General features: G+C 37.3%; 1 protein-coding gene across 14 annotated transcripts in view; it reads left to right on the forward strand.

Moving 5' to 3' along the window:
• Window positions 1-13,977, forward strand: part of CCDC91 (coiled-coil domain containing 91) — a 457,065-nt gene that overhangs the window by 138,778 nt on the left and 304,310 nt on the right. The window contains exon 1 of one of the 14 annotated variants that reach the window (XM_049882728.1): window positions 4,942-6,713. The exons of the other annotated variants lie outside the window; for them this stretch is intronic. The gene's annotated coding sequence lies outside the window, so the exon portion shown is untranslated. Of the gene's footprint in view, window positions 1-4,941; window positions 6,714-13,977 lie in introns of those variants that run through there. 14 annotated transcript variants of the gene reach the window in all.

The following is a 13,977-nucleotide window of genomic DNA, read 5'->3' on the forward strand; positions in this document are numbered from 1 at the left end:
AGCACATGATAGGTACTAAATAAATATTCAACTGAATTAAATAAACCATGCATTTCCTGACCACTTGGTGACAGCAGCAACTTCCTGATTCTGGATCACAGCTGCAGGAGAGCAAACTGAAAGCTAGTGATCCTACCCTTCTGCCTCAGCCTTGGTCCTTCAGACCTGTCAGTGAGTTTGTAAGCAGATGCTTCCCTATATTAAATCTCTTTCTGCTTGAAATTCCTAGAATGGATTCTTGTCTGCACTAAACCCTTCCTGATAGAAGTATGTTATAAATATTGGATGAATTAATAGAACATGATATGGCAAATGCTATCAATTTTTTTTTCTTTTTAAACATCGTTCTTATGATGTTGGAGAGATTAAAAAAGGGTAAACTTTCATTTCTACTTCGTAATTTCTCTCTCCTGCTGTATATTTATATATTTAGAATACAGTCATACCTGTTAGTCTGTGAAGTTAGTCTTGGCCTGAAATATGATAGTTATAGTTCCCTTTTTAGGGCTTATTTTTTAAAAACTACTTTATTTATTAGAGTTGTTTGGGAATATAAAAAGAGGTAATGCAGATTTGTGCTTTGAAAACAGCATAATGTATACATGTATGTAAACATGTATAATAAAAAAAAAAACTCAAAAAGCACTCTGATACGAGTAAGTTGTCACTTTTTTAAAAATCAGCCTGTGGATTAGAATAGTAAACACACAACTAATTTCCTAGGATTTGATCTGCTTATGCTAAGAGTCATGCTCTTATTTTGATGATACTGGTAGACTTTGGTAGGATTTTTTTATAATCTTGTAAAATTGAATGAAATATAAGGGACAAAATTTTAGAGAGGCCAGAAAGCACTCTTTTCTTATGTCTTATATGTGAAGAGAAAAATTAAAAAATATTTCTTATACCTACTTACCCATTGTTTTGCTCCCTTGACTTCCCTGGAGAGCCTTAACTTTTCCCCAGTATACACTTGTCAGGTTTGGAATTGCCATCTGACTGTAGGTATTGTGGCTTAATGCAGATTGAAACATTGCATTCACAGACTTGCGAATGGCTATAAAAACTTTCTGTCTATGAGGTAATAACTTATATCATTCTTGTTATTTATATTGGATGAGTAATAGCTATTAAAGAATTCTTTTTGTATTTCATATTCGATAATGGTGAGGGATGGGTGGCTGGATTAGTATAAGAATATACATATATGTGTGTGTGTATATATATACATATACATCATATATGTAGGCGATTGATTTTTACCTCTTTATAAATATCTTTGTATTAAAGGTAATTGCCAACTAATGACTGAAAACTTACAAAACCTTTTTTTAAAGATCTGATTGACTGACCATTTGCTGTCGAGTCGACTCTGACTCATGGTGACCCTGTAGAACAGAGTAGAACTGTCCCATAGGGTTTCTAAGGAGCGGCTGGTGTATTTGAACTGCTGACCATTTGGTTAGCAGCCGAGCTCTTAACCACTGTGCCACCAGGGCTCCTTTTTACAGATGTTTTATGCAGTATGGAAACCCTGGCGGCGTAGCGGTTAAGTGCCGTGACTGCTAACCAAAAGGTCAGCAGTTCAAGTCCTCCAGATGCTCCTTGGAAACTCTTTGGGGCAGTTCTACCCTGACCTGTAGGGTTGCTATGAGTCGGAATCAACTCGACGGCAATAGGTTTGTTTTTTTGGGTTTATGTAATATGTGCTATTCATACATTTTTTCCATCTGTGTGTTTCTTCTTTCATCTATTCCTTTGTTCTAGAAAGGATTTAAAGCATTGATATGTTTGTTGGCTATAGTTTGTTCAGTGTAAATAAAGGTTTGATCCATTAAGTACTTTTTGAAAAGATTTGAGTATCACATGTTGTGGGCATTGTCTGTGTATCAGTCAGTTCAATCTGAGAAACAAAACCGGTAGGAGACATATATTAAGAGATTTCTTGTAGGAAATTGGTGTATGTGATTGTGGGGGCTGACTAGGCAAGTGTGAAATCCTTAGGACAGGCCATTAGGAAGGGCGGGTTGGAACTCTTAGACACGGGCTCAAGCTGCTGTCCACAGGCGGAATTTCTTCTTTATCAGGGAAGCCTCAGCTCTGCTTTTAAGGTCTTCAGCTGATTGAATCAGACCTATATAAGTTATCTAGGATAATCTCCCTTACTTAAATTCAACTGATCACGGACTTTAATCATGTATAAAATACCTTTACAGCAACAGCAAGATTAGTGTTCTATTAAAGAACTGTTACTATAGCTTATCCATGTTGACACATCAAAAGACCATCACAGAATTACTGTTTTCTTTCGTGTTGTATATGTCATGTCTGTTTATCTGTCTAAGTGTTAATTTTACTATAATCATATTATTCATATTAATCATATTCTTCTTAGTTCTGTCATTACAAGCAGCTTTTTTGGAGAGTGTTTAGTAAGTAGCTGATGTTGTAATTGAAGGGAGCTGTTTAACCCATTTCATTCAGAAGATTAGAGGGGGCAAAGTCTTCAACTGAGTACAGAATAGCACACTCAGAAGAAAGAGAAGAACCAAAAATAATCTCTGTAGCTTAAAGAGAATGGAAATTGTGGCAAGCTTTTATACTGAAGGCTTAAGGAAAGAGAAGAAAGAAGAAATCATTTGTGTTTTATTTTGGTAATATTCCTATATTATAACTAGGTTTCCTCTCTGCCAGTTGATTAATTGGAATTGCAGAAGAGGACTTAAAGTCACTTTGTTTGACTTCATTAAATTTTGCTCTCCACTGGCAGTGTGTACAGTTGAGAGTTTATTTGAAGACTGCTGGTTTTATTTTATTCTTTTAATTGGCATTGTTAAATTATATATGCTACCTAGTCATATTCGTTCTCTTTGAATTTTTGATAAATCTGAAAACAGTAACTTCTATGTTAGTATCAACTTAAATATATACTTCATTAATACAATATTAGTTTTATTAAATTTTTCTTAAAGTTTCATCTCTTCTTTTCCATTTTTTTTTAAACATTATGCTTTTACTGTTAGATCCTATATTTTTTATTTTCTTGTCTTGTGTTTTTTATCGTTTGTCTACTTACTAGGATACACACATACACATGCAAGCAGACAAATCCAGAATCCTACATGATTTCAACTTTCATTTTAGTAAGTATGTAATAGAAAGTATTAGGTTTAGAGACGAACGGACCTGAATTCTGATTCCGACTGGACAATTTTGTAGCTGTGAGATCTTGGGCAAACTAGTTAAACCTAGAATCTTAGGTTCTTCGTTTATAAAGTGGTTGCTTTTGTGAGGATATTGGAACCTTGGTGGTGCAGTGGTTAAGAGCTATGGCTGGCAACCAAAAGATCAGCAGCTCTAATCCACCAGCCGCTCCTTGGAAACCCTTTGGGGCAGTTCTGCCTTGTTCTGTAGGAGCGCTATGAGTTGGAATCCACTCGACTGCAATGGGTTCTGGTTTGGATTGTGAAAATAAAATCAGTTGACACAAAAATACTTTGCACAGTGCCAGGCACATAGTATGTACCCAGTTGATGACAGTTCTCTTTTCATTTCTTTTAGCTTAACAGAAATTTGAGTTATTCTTTTGGGTGGTGTAGAAAAAAATGTGTTTCAGTGGAAAACTATACATTGTTTACATTCAGCACAGGTGTGAGGGTTTTCTGATTTTAACCCTGTTCATTGTCTTTGTACCAATTTACAAATCTTTATATATTGTAGGTAACTGAGAGACATGCATATTCTATGAATCCTAGTGGAGCTTTGACTGGCTTTCCTCTCTTCCTTTGAGAAAACAGTTACTTCTATTTGGAATTTCAGCATTCCTTTACTTTCCATGAAGGAGCCCTGGTAGCTCAGTCATAACGCACTCAGCTGCTAACTGTAAGGTCCTTGGTTTGGACCCACCAACTGCTCTGTAGGAGAAAGATGTGTCAGTCTGTTTTCATAAAGATTTACAGCCTTGGAAGCCCAATGGGACAGCTCTGCCCTGCCCTATAGGGTCACTGTGAGTTGAAATTAACTCGATGTCAGTGGGTTTGGTTTTTTTGGCTTGGTTATTTATCATATTTTTTTTTACTTTGGTTATAACATATGCCTGGTTTGCTCATTGTATGAATAGAATAAAATCTTTAACATATATTCGCTATCTCTGTGATAGCGTTGTATTTCCACAGTGACATGAATTATTTAAAATATTTCCAAGGAATGTCTAAATAAGTTCTTAAGAATAGATGGATCTATCAAATGCCTGTTATGTGTAGCACACTGTGGCAGGCACTAGTTTTTTTTTTTTTGTCATTTGGTATTTGAGATGTTCCAAAATGTATATCAGTTCTACAAACAATGCTAAAACTTTCCATACTTTCTAACCACTAAATACTTTAGGTAAGAATTTATTTTTTTATTCCAATACCAGCGGTATATTCTCAGGGTATAATTTTTCAGTGTAAAGTATTGCTGCGCATCTTCTATTACATAGTGTCTTGAATATGGTGATACTCTACAATTTTTTTTTGAGTGAACGTATAGCTAAATAAATGAATCCAAAAAGGAGCACAAGCATTTTTTCTTCTTAAGTTTCTTATCATGTTGTAATGAGTTCTAAAAGAAACTTTTAAGGATTTAGTTTCCAGAGACTGAAGAGCCAAAACCTGCCTCAGCAGGAACTTAACATTTTAAAATGATTTCTTGAAAACATATGACTTTAACTTAACTTGTGATTTCATTTTTTTCCTCCTCTTGGGAAATTGCTTAGAAATTGCCTATGTTTGGCCACTCTGTGTGCAGCAAGAGTTAAAAGAAAAAAATATCAACGATATTAGGAATTTGGTTTAAGGATATATTTGTGGTTTTGAAATATCCTATGTTCTTCAAACTTAGGCTCAGACAATGCTCTTAAATTTATTAATTTATTTCTACTTTTATTTTAATTATTAATATTTTTGATGCTGTGGAATTTTCTTCCTGCTGGAATAATAGAGAAGCAGTGGGTAACTGATTTTTATTAAATTTTATGTTCAAAAAGCTACATGCCTGCTAAAATATGATTTTGTGTTGACCATGCTAGCACTGGATTATGAAGATTCCACCTCTGCATTTTTCTTTTAGAAATTAAGATATAATGTCTTTTGTCAGTGGCATAATTTTAAAAATTGCTCATTTACAATTTGTGGTAGATGGTACCACCTAAACAGCCCTCAGGAACCCACTATTATTTCTCAAAGAAGCAAGTAGGGATGGAGTCTTTAAATATAGAATACCAGTAACTCCAGAGAACAGCTAAAATGGAATCTTAAAAATGTTATCAATTATGCAATCCGTTCTTTATTAAGAAAGCGACAATTCCTGTTTCTTGGGCTTCCGTGCATTTATCCATTTCCTGTAGGAAGCTAACGGAAACTCTGGTGCCGTAGTGGTTAAGTGCTACAGCTGCTAACCATAGCGTCGGCAGTTCGAATCTGCCAGGTGCTTCTTGGAAACTGTATGGGGCAGTTCTACTCTGTCCTGTAGGGTCGCTATGAGTCGGAATCGACTCAACGGCACTGGGTTTGGTTTGGTTTTATAGGAAGCTATCCTTGAATAATGAATCACTTTCTAAACACTGACTTTTACTCTGTTCTCTGTCAATTAAAAAAAAAAATTATTCACTTTATGAGGATAATAATCAGCACAAATAAAATCCTCACCTTTTCACTTCTCTCTGTTCATTTCTTACACAAGCTGTCCATGTGGCTTGGCACTTCTTTCTCTAACTGTAGCCACCCAGAGCTTGCTCAGATCTCACAAGTTAAAAGACATCGTCCTTTAGACTGCTTAGTAGGCAGACAACAGCTGCAAGTTTGAGAGTCCACAGGATACCCCAACTTCTGACCTGCTGGCTACAAGTTCGAGGTTTATCCACTTCCCTTTCACGATGTCAGCTACAAGCTCAGGAGTGCCCCCTGAGCGCCCTCATTTCTGACCTGCTGGCTCCTACTACTCCTTTGGGTTTGATAATGACTTACAGAACTCATGGAAAGTGCTAAACTTATACTTGTAGTTTTATTCTAGGAAAAAGGGATACTGAAGAGACACAGAGGGTGAAGTCTGGGAGGGTTCCCAACATAAAGCTCCCATGTCCCTCTCTTGTACATCTGTGTGGTTCATCAACATGGAAGCCCATGGATCTTCCATATTCAGAGCTTTTCTTGAGGATTTCATTACTTAATGCAAACTCTAGCCCTTTGCCCCTGGTATCACAAAGTAGGTCTTTCTGGCCTGGCTAGCCCGCATCCCAAAGTTATCTCATCATCTCACCTAACCAGTTAGTTAGATGTGGTCTGGAGTCCATATCCAAGAAGCTTAAATGCCAGGGTCATTTTAGAGATTGTTTCAGGAACTGAAAGCAAAGGCCAAATTCTTTGGGTAAAGTTAATATAAACCTCACACATTGTTTTTGATTTTACTTTCAAATCTTAAGATTTAAAGATATGATATTTAGATCTTCCTAAACTCTTGCAAATTCTTTGTTTTCTACAGCCCAGAGTGATTTCCGTAGATGCTTTCTAAAGTACCAACTATGAACAGGAAGAAATGGGTTCAACAACATAGACTTGAAAATAATTGAGGGTAACAGAGGATTTGAACAAGATGACAATTTGTAAAAGGGTAGTCACCAGCCTCTGAAGTACCTGAAAGATGAAAGAATGGGAATAAATTGGGGCCTGGATTGGGTAAGAGGATATTGAAATGAAAATTAAAGACCAAAAATATTTTCAGAGTTAAAAGATATAAAAACCATCATTTTACTGTCATTCTCTTCTTGAATTATTTTAACTATTAGAGAGAAATTTCTTTGGGTATAAAGAGCATGAATATACCTGTTGCTTGTTTAGGCTTTACAGTAGTTATTATGCTTATGTAAAACAAAACAAGAGTTGATCACAGGCAGAATTACTGGAAAAAAAATTGCACACTGTTTGGAAACTTGGTTCTCCTTTGCTTGTATGGTATTCTCACATAGTGGGCTTTTTCTGTGTTTTAGAAGGTCTGTCAATGAGTGATATGCCCAGGTGACTTTGCTAATTACCCTTACAAAGTTGAAGATAGCTGCCGTTCTTTGCACTTGTGATTGCTTTATGGCTGTAAAGAAGTGTGTGCTGACTTTGTGTTCTCTAAGTCTTAGAAAACCAAGGATTTTATATTTAAAATGAAGCAGATTGTTTTTGTACCTCTGCTTAACATTTAAAAGCAAGCAAACAAACAGAACGCCCAAAGAAACGACATATTATAGATACCTACTTAAAAAAATTTTTTTTATCTGAGTTTTCATGAAAATTGATGCTGTTGGACATACTTAATTGTCTGAATTTAAAAGTTGTGAGCATGAGGGCTGACACTAGTCAATTTTTAATAGACCAGAGAATATTTTAGTAGTTGGAGGCATTAAAAATTATATCTTCCCGGCTAGGTAGGAAGATAATTATATTTTACATAATTTTATATTTTTCTATTATTAACTTAAAACATTTCAGTTTGTCAAGTATGTGTGTGTGAATTGATGCTGACTCATGGTGACCCCATGTGTGTCAGAGTAGAACTGTGCTCCATAGGGTTTTCAGTGGCTGACCGTTCTGAAGTAGATTGCCAGGCCTTTTTTGTGAGGCATCCTTGAGTGGACATGACCACTAATCTTTCAGTTAGTGCCACCAGGGATGCTATATATATGTGTGTTATATTATTTTATATTATATATATGTATATATATATAGCACGCTCTTTCTGTATATTTCACGCTTTCTCTCTCTCTCTCTATATATATACAGAGTGCCATTTCTCTGTATTTATAGACAGGTAGATACACGTAGATGTGTGTGTGTATGTAGATAGATAGATAGATAGATAGATACACATAGGGGTGTGTGTATAGATAGGTACACTTAAATGTGTGTGTGTGTGTATTGCACTCTCTCTCTCTCTCTCTCTCTGTATATATATGGAGCCCTGATGGTGCAATGGTTAAACTCTCAGCTGCTAACTGAAAGGTTAGCAATTTGAACCTACCAGCTGCTATCCAGGAGAAAAGACCTGGTGATTTGCCCCTATAAAGATTACAGCCTGGAAAACCCTGTGGGGAAGTTCTACTCTGTAATGTAGATCTACGTATTGCAGTAATCAACTCGATGGCACACAAGTATATATATAATATTGTATGGATCCTCTGGCATAGTGGTTAAGAGCTATGGCTGCTAACCAAAAGGTTGGCAGTTCGAATTCACTAGTGGCACCTTGGAAATTCTATGGGGCGGTTCTGTTCTGTCCTATAAGGTTGTTATGAGCTGGAATTGACTCGACAGCAATGGGTTTGGCTTTTTATGGGTATTTACTATTAAATATAATTTTTTTATATACACATATATATAACATAACCATGTATACTGTCATTATTATTAAATAATATTTTTTGGCCATATGTTTATATATGTGGACAGTATTTACCCATATGGATCTTTTAGGGATTGATGAATTAGTATTGTATAACAATAACCTAAAATGCAGTAATGATATGTGAATTATTGCATAGTGAAAAACTTAGAGTTATAACTAAAAAAAATCTAGTTTACATTTAAAGATTAATACATTTATGCATCCTTTTCTTTCACAACACTGACTCAGTTGTTTTCTCACGTTATTTGTTTTTTATCATTCTTTAGATAAAGGTTTACAGAACAACCTAGCTTCTTATTAAACAGTTAGTACATATATTGTTTTATGACATTGGCTAACAACCCCATGACATGTCAGTACTCTCCCTTCTCAATGTTGGGTTCCCTATTACTAGCTTTCCTGTCCCCTCCTACTTTCTAGTCCTTGCCCCTGGGCTGCTGCGCCCCTTTAGTCTCATTTTGTCCTATGGGTTCTGTCTAATCTTTGGCTGAAAGATGAACCTCTGGAGTGACTTCATTACTGAGCTAAAAGGGAGTCAGGGGCCCGTACTCTCAGGGTTTTTCCAGTCTCTGTCAGGCCAGGAAGTCTGGTGTTTTTTTTTAATTTAGAATTTTGTTCTATATTTTTCTCCAGCTCTGTCTGGGACCCTCTACTGTGACCCTTGTCAGAGCAGTCAGGTGGTAGCCAGGCACCATCTTGTTGTACTGGACTCATTCTGGTGGAGGCTGTGGTAGTTGTGGTCTGTTAGTCCTTTGGACTAATCTTCCCCTTGTGTCTTTAGTTTTCTTCATTTTCCCTTGCTCCTGAAGGGGTGAGACCAGTGGAGTATCCTAGATGGCTGCTCGCAGGCTTTTAAGACCCCAGACGCTACTTACCAAAGTAGAATGTTGAACATTTTCTTTTTAAACTATGTTATGCCAGTTGAGCTAGATGTTCCCCGAGACCATGCTCCCCGCAGCCCTCAGCCCAGCATTTTGGTCCCTAAGGGAGTTTGAGTTTGTCCGTGGACTTTCATGACCTTACCCTGAACAAGTTGTTCTCATGTTATTTTTAAAATAGGGTATAAATTTTGATATACTTAGTAATCATATTTGTATTATCAAGTACATCAAATTTATGAAAATCCACTGATGTCTCACAAGTTGAGAGTACATGTAAACTCTAGATCTTTTAGGCTCTAACTTATGTTTGGAATAAATAATGATGTGATTAGCAGGATGTCAGGAAAGGTTGAATTTCCTAATCTTGTGTTTACTGTTGTGTTGCTGATTTTGACTTTTTTTTTTTCCACAAAAGCATCATTTCTTTCAGTAAACAAATTGGTTACATTTAGTCTTTCATTTTAATTAGGGTCTCTTCCTAGTCTGTTAACCAGAGTGGGTTTCGATGGGGATTGAGTACTACGAGATGGAAGAACATTGAGACGAAGTCTTCAGAATTAAAACTATATATTTTTAAGCGTGCGTAATTATTTTTTCTTTGTTATATTTAAAAATAACACTTGTGAATACACCATTTAACTTAACAACTGGGAACATTACCAGTATCCCTATGCCTTTCCCCTAGAGGGTACTACTGGCCTAAATTTGTGTTTTTATTTCCTTGTTTTTTTTTTAACTCATTTTTTATTGTGAAAGTTTACAGCTCAAGTTTATTTTTCATACAAAAACTTATACATGTGTTGTTATGTGACACTAATTGCAATCTCTATAATGTGATAACACACTCCCCCTTTCCACCCTGGATTTCTCATGTCCATCCAACCAGCTCCTGTCCCTTCCTGCTATCTCAACCAGACTCTAGACAGGAGCTGCCCATTTGGTCTCATTTTTTTTATCTGTTAGAACTAAGAAGCACAGTCTTCACAAGTATTATTTTATGTTTTATAGTCCAGTCTAATCTTTGTCGGACGAGTGGGCTTTGGGAATGGTTTTAGTTCTGGATTAACAGAACGTCTGGGGGCTGTGTCTTTGAGGTTTCCTCCAGTCTCAGTCAGACCATTCAAACCTGGTCTTTTTACGTGGATTTGAGTTCTGCTCTACACTTCCCCTTGCTCTGTTAGGGACTCTCTGTTGTGTTCTCTGTCAGGGCAGTCATTGGTGGTAGCCAGGCACCATCTAGTTCTTCTTATCTCAGGTTGATAGACTTTCTGGTTTATGTGGCCCTTTTGTCTCTTGGGCCAACATTTTCCTTGTGCCTTTGGTGTTCTTCATTCTACTTTGCTCCAAGTGGTTTGGGACAAATTGATGCGTCTAAGATGGCTGCTCGCTAGCTTTTAAGACCCTAGATGCCACTCACCAAAGTGAGATGCAGAACATTTTCTTACTAAACTTTCTTATGCCAGCTGACTTAGATGTCCCCCAAAACCATGGTCCCCAGATGCCTGCCCCCTGCTACTCTGTTCCTCGAAGTGTTTGGTTGTATTCAGGAAACTTCTTAGCTTTTGATTTAGTCCACTGGTGCTGACTTCCCCTGTATTGTGTGTTGTCCTTCGCTTCACCCAAGATGACTCTTGTCTACTGTCTAGTAATTGAATTCTCTTCTCCCTCCCTCCCCACCTTCGGTAACCATCAAAGAATGTTTTCTTCTGTATTTCAACCTTTTCTTGAGTTCTTATAATTGTGGTCTCATACAATATTTGTTGTTTTGCGACTAATTCCAGATTCATCCATGTCGAAAAATGTTTTGTAGATTCATCATTGTTCTTTATCCTTGAGTAGTATTGCATTGTGTATGTACCATAATTTGTTTATCCATTCATGTGTTGATGGGCACTTAGGTTGTTTGCATCTTTTTGCTATTGTGAACAGTGATACAGTGAACATGTGTGTGCATATATCTATTTCTGTGAGGGCTCTTATTTCTCTAAGATATATTCCAAGGAATGGGTTTGCTAGATCGTATGGTGCTTCTATTTCTTGCTTTTTAAGGAAGTGCCAAATTGATTTCCAAAGTTATTGTACCATTTTACATTCCCACCAGCAGTGCATAAGTGTTCCAGTCTCTCCACAACCTCTCCAACATTTCTTATGTTTTTTGAGTTAGTGCTAGCCTTGTTGGGTGAGATAGTATCTCATTGTAGTTTTGATTTACATTTCTCTACTGGCTAATGATCATGAGCATTTCCTCATGTATCTGTTAGCTGCTTGAATACTTTCTTTGGTGAAGTGTTCAAATCCTTTGTCTGTATTTTAATTGGGTTATTTGTCTTTTTTGTTGTTGAGGTGTTGCACTATCTTGTAGATTTTAGGAATTAGACCCATATCAGATGTGTCATAGCCAAAATTTTTTTCCCAGTCTGTAGGTTGTCTTTTTACTCTTTTGGTGAAATCTTTGGATGAGCGTAAGTGTTCGATTTTTAGGAGCTCCCAGTGATCTAGTTTCTCTTCTGGTGTTTGTGCATTGTTAATAATGTTTTGTATCCTATGTATGCCATGTATTAGGGCTCCTAGCATTGCCCCTATTTTTTCTTCCATGATGTTTATCGTTTTAGATTTTATATTTAGGTCTTTGATCCATTTTGAGTTAGTTTTTGTGTATGACGTGAGGTATGGGTCTTGTTTCATATTTTTGCAGATAGATACCCGGTTATGCCAGCATCGTTTGCTAAAGAGACTGTCTTTTTCCCATTGAATGGACTTTGGGCTTTTGTCAAATATCAGCTGCTCATAAGTGGGTATATTTATGTCTGTATTCTCAATTCTGCTCCATTGGTCTATGTATCTGTTGTTGTACCAGTACCAGGCTGTTTTGACTACCCTGGTGGTATAATAGGTTCTAAAATCAGGTAGTGTGAGGCTTCCCACTTTGTTCTTTTTTTTTCAGTAATGCCTTACTTATCTGAGGTCTCTTCCCTTTTCATATGAAGTAGGTGATTTGTTTCTCCATCTCATTAAAAAATGCCATTGGAACTTCAGAAATGTTATAAGAATTGGAGAAAAAATTCTCATATACCCTTCATTCATGTTTTTCAAATAGTAACATCTTCTGTATTTGCTTTATCTTTCTTCTTCTTTTTTTTTTTAATTAATTTTTATTAAGCTTCAAGTGAACATTTACCATTCCAATCAGTCTGTCACATGTAGGTTTACATACATCTTACTCCTTTTTCCCACTTGCTCTCCCCCTATTGAGTCAGCCCTTTCAGTCTCTCGTTTCGTGCCAATTTTCCCATCTTCCCTCTCTCTCTATTTTCCCATCCCCCCTCCAGTCAAGAGTTGCCAACACACTCTCCAGTGTCCACCTGATTTAATTAGCTCACTCTTCAGCAGCATCTCCCCCCCCCCCCCCCCCACTGACCAGTCCTTTTCATGCCTGATGATTTGTCTTCAGGGATGGTTCCTGTCCTGTGGCATCAGAAGTTCTGGGGAGCATTGTCTCTGGGATTCCTCTAGTCGCAGTCATACCATTAGGTATGGTCTTTTTATGAGAATTTGGGGTCTGTATCCCATTGGTCTCCTGCTCCCTCAGGAGTTGTCTGTTGTGCTCCCTGACAGGGCAGACATCGATTGTGGCTGGGCACCAACTAGTTCTTCTGGTCTCAGGATAATGTAGGTCTCTGGTTCATGTGGCCCTTTCTGTCTCTTGAGTTCTTAGTTGTCGTGTGACCTTGGTGTTCTTCCTTTGCCTTTGCTCCAGGTGGGTTGAGACCAATTGATGTATCTTAGATGGCCGCTTGTTGGCATTTAGGACCCCAGGTGCCACAATTCAAAGTGGGATGCAGAATGTTTTCATAATAGAATTATTTTGCCCATTGACTTAGAAGTCCCCTCAAACCAAGTTCCCCAGACCCCTCTTCTTCTTTTTTTTTGCCTCTTCATTCTTTTCTTTTTTCTTCCCACTATTCTTTTCCTCCTTCTCTTCCTCAGTGTTTATTTAATGTTCTTTTTGTTTTTATGCTACAATCATATAATCAGAGTACTATATTCCAAAGTAACTAGTTCTTTCCCTCTTCTACCTTTATAGTATGATTAGGTTGTTCCTTTGAAATATGTTTAGTTAATTTGTTCTTTATATTCCTTTTTTTTTTTCTTTAATTGAACTTTAGATGAAGGTTTGTAGAACAAACTAGTTTCTCATCAAACAGTTAGTACGCACATTGTTGTATAACTTTGGTTAACAACCCCATGACATGTCAACACTCTCCTTTCTCAGCCCTGGGTTCCCTATCACCACATTTCCTGTTCCCTCCTGTCTTCCAGCCCCTGCTTCAGTGCTGGTGTGCCCCTTTAGTCTTGTTTTGTTCCATGGGCCTGTCCAATCTTTGGCTGAAGGGTAAACCTCAGGATGCATTACTGAGCTGAAAGGGTGTCCGGGGGCATACTCTCAGGGTTTCTCCAGTGTCTGTCAGGTCAGCAAGTCTGGTCTTTCTTTCTGAGTTAGAGTTTTGTTCTACATTTTTCCCTAGTTCTGTCTGGGACCCTCTATTGTGATCCCTGTCAGAGCAGTCCATGGGGGTAACTGGGCACTATCTAGTTGTACTGGACTCACTCTGGTGGAGGCTGTATTCTGTTTTTAGAATTCTCCTCTCCCCCTCTGTATTTGTTGATT

The sequence above is a fragment of the Elephas maximus genome, chromosome 4 (assembly GCF_024166365.1).
Source record: "Elephas maximus indicus isolate mEleMax1 chromosome 4, mEleMax1 primary haplotype, whole genome shotgun sequence".
Taxonomy (NCBI): Eukaryota; Metazoa; Chordata; class Mammalia; order Proboscidea; family Elephantidae; genus Elephas; species Elephas maximus.